This window comes from Balaenoptera musculus, chromosome 17, assembly GCF_009873245.2.
Source record: "Balaenoptera musculus isolate JJ_BM4_2016_0621 chromosome 17, mBalMus1.pri.v3, whole genome shotgun sequence".
NCBI classification, from domain to species: domain Eukaryota; kingdom Metazoa; phylum Chordata; class Mammalia; order Artiodactyla; family Balaenopteridae; genus Balaenoptera; species Balaenoptera musculus.
Window position 1 is genome coordinate 9,412,762 of NC_045801.1, and position 3,727 is coordinate 9,416,488.

Sequence of the window (3,727 nt, forward strand, 5' to 3'; positions counted from 1 at the left end):
GCCTTGGTTCCCCACCTAGAAAGTTCTAGCGTGCCCTTATGAGCCAGTATAGGGAGATGCTTGGTGAAGACCCAAGACAAAGTATGACCCAATCACTGAAAGGTAGTGTTTAAATGAATGAGGTCCTGGAGTTTATAACATCTTTTTTTTTTTTTTTTTTTTTAAATGTTTTTGTTTTTTTTTTTTTTTTAATTTTTTTTAACTTATTTATTATTTATTTATTATTTATTTTTGGCTGTGTTGGGTCTTCGTTTCTGTGCGAGGGCTTTCTCTAGTTGTGGCAAGCGGGGGCCACTCTTCATCGCGGTGCGCGGGCCTCTCACTATCGCGGCCTCTCCTGTTGTGGAGCACAGGCTCCAGACGCGCAGGCTCAGTAGTTGTGGCTCACGGGCCTAGTTGCTCTGCGGCATGTGGGATCTTCCCAGACCAGGGCTCGAACCCGTGTCCCCTGCATTGGCAGGCAGATTCTCAACCACTGCGCCACCAGGGAAGCCCAACATCTCTTTTAATTGTGGTAAAATATACATAATATAAAAGTTACCATTTAAACCATTTTTAAGTGAGCAGTCCAGTAGCGTTAAGTGCATTCACATTGTTGTGCTAACATTACCTCCATCATCTCTAAAACTTTTTCATTTTCCCCAACTGAAACTCTGTCCCATTAAACACGAACTCCCCATCGCCCCGCCCCTGTCCCTAAAACTTACTTTTTATTTATTTATTCTTTTAAAGAATCAATTTTATTTGTTTTTTTATTTTTGGCTGTGCTGGGTCTTCGTTGCGGCGCTCGGGCTTTTCATTGCAATGGCTTCTCTTGTTGCAGAGCACGGGCTCTAGGTGCGCAGGCTTCAGTAGTTGCGGCACACGGGCTCAGTAGTTGTGGCTCACGGGCTCTAGAGCGCAGGCTCAGTAGTTGTGGCGCACGGGCTTAGTTGCTCCGCGGCATGTGGGATCTTCCCCGACCAGGGATTGAACCTGTGTCCCCTGCACTAGCAGGTGGATTCTTAACCACTGCGCCACCGGGGAAGTCCCCCTATAACCTACTTTAAAAAAATATTAGACCCGAGTCAAGATTATGTCTGTAATAAGGTCACTTCTGCTCATTTGCATTCTAATAAAATATATGCTTGAAAGTCCAATAAACATTATTTGCTATTCCTATAAACACCAGCCTCAGCCTGTTCTTCCCTGAGCGTCAGGATGACCCAAGGGAACATCTCCCTGAAATGCGTATCACAAGAGAAAAAGAACAACATCCATGGTGCTCAACTGGATCCTCTCCTGCATTTCATCCAACAGGGGCTTCTACTCCAACAGGGAATTGGAGCCTTCATTGTAGTAGCTGCTTTTTCTTGAGCCTTTCCTGGTGCCGGATGCTATCATTGTAATTACTGCTGATTCTGAGCCATTTCTCTCCATCAGGCACGTGTACGTGCCCTGCATGGATTAACTCATTCCGTCCTCACAACACCTCCTAATTTATGTTGTTAATATCATGAGCAGGAGATCTGGGAGTGGGGCATTTTTACCGTAAATTGCTAGTCTCTGAGCCTCCCTGACCTCATTCGTACAAAGAGACAAAGAGACTAGATGATTCTGCTGCCTCTTCTGAGCTCAAACAGCTGGCATCCTCGCGCTGTGTGATGGTAACAATTAAAAATCTGACTCAGTAAGTGCCAGGTTGTGCCACCGGTCTCGGTCATGAGGGTACGACTTCAATAGGGTCCCCTGAAATGCCTTTAGCTGCCACCCACGGAGTTCCCAGGCCATGCCACTTTCCAGCGGGAGAGCCTGTGCCATCAGAGAGCTTGCCTAACCTTGAAAGTTAACCTGCTGTAAGAACTTATGTGGTTAAAAATTGTTATAAGCAGAGCCTCATGTCTGGCAGATAATAAGCAGAGTATTAGAGAATGCTTCAGCTGAGTGTGAATCTCAACGATCTCACAGTTTGTGTATTCATTCTTGTATTGTATATGTATTCTTCTTGTGTATTCATTCAACAAACAGGTATCGTCCAGCCAGCAGAGGTGTGCTGGGCCCTGGAGCAAGTTCACAGAGTAGAGATCCTACAACCTACAAATGTCTTCTCCCCCAGGACACCTTCCCCAGTACCAAGCCCTGTTCACTTGCAGAGCGGCCCACCACGGATCTGGGTACCTATGCTGGGCCACCAGGACACAGGGCAGCCTTTGCCTCTGGTAGAACAAATTGCAGAAATTGCCCCTTCCTCCAGATTGACACAGCCCTGCAGAGGGCAAGCGTGGGAGCTGAGCACTGGCTGCATTTCAGCCCCTACTTGCCCACTCAGCACAACACCTTTGCAAAGTGCACAACATATACAACCGTATTCAGCGGCCCTGTGTGTGCCGCTGGGGTAGCATAATCACTCTGTATTATCATTCAAACTGTGTCCTAAAAACATGTTCTAAAACAGAATATGTATAAGTCAATCATCCGTCTCACATTCCTTTGGGAGTTAGATTCCCAGGGAGCTAAAACTATTCTATTCTAAATCCCTCTGGTCTTTAAATTGTTCCTTCCCTATTAAATACATGGTTGACCTGCTTGAGTCAGTAGACCGTAAGTGACTGTTGAAGTTCAATATTGACTGCTCAGATCCCAGGGCAGCTACAGTTGAAATGTGGCAGGTTCTTGACCCCACCCACCTCGCCGCTTCCCCCAAGGCCCTTCCAAAGGCACATTCCTTGAACTGCTAGGACTGCCACAAAGTATGCAAAAGCATTGTTTGCTAGCAGGCAGCGCTGCCACGCGATGGCCAGATTTATTCTGTGATGTTGGTACAAAGGTTCAGAGCCAGCCCACTCAAGAATATCCTATGATATCACTTATGGGTGGAATCTAAAAAAATGATATAAATGAACTTATTTACAAAACAGAAATTGACTCACAGATATAGAGAAAAAACTTGTGGTTTCCAAAGGGGATGGGGGGAGATAAATTAAGAGTTTGGGATTAACAGATACACACTATGTATAAAATAGCTAAACAACAAGGACCTACTGTATAGTACAGGGAACTATACTCAGTATCTTGTAATACCCTATAATGAAAAAGAATCTGTAAAAGTATATATACACACACACACACACACACATATATCTGAATCACTTTGCTGTACACCCAAAACTAATACAACATTGTAAATTAACTATACTTCAATTAAAAAATGGTTTAAAAATTTTTAAGAAAAGAATGCTGCTCGGAATGCTGGTGGGTCATAACGTATGGGTTGCTCAAAATTCAATTTACAAAAGTCAAACTATAGCGCTTGTTAAATTACCACCCTTTCCCATTTGTCTGTGAACCACTCACAGGTAAGGTGTGTTTTCCTCACTTTGCTTTCCTGGATCCTTGCAATGTGCCTGACCCATAATAAATGACCATTGATTTAGCGAGTAAATAAATGAGACCAGAACTATGTCCTCAAGGAGCGCACGGTGAGGTGTCCATTTTACAGATGGATAAACTGAGTCTCAAAGAGGGAACATAATCTCCTTACTGTCGTATTGCTAATAAAGCTGCTGGCAAAGCTGGTACAGAGACACTTTCAGGGCTTTCTCTTTTTCTTGCACTGCATTACGGGACAAACAGCTCCTGTGGGGTCTCGTGTCATGGTTTCTGAAAGCACACTTGCCACATTCCGCTGACTTCTTTCCCAGGACGCTGTTGCAGCTGATGCCAGGATCCCACTGTCTGCTCTGCTACC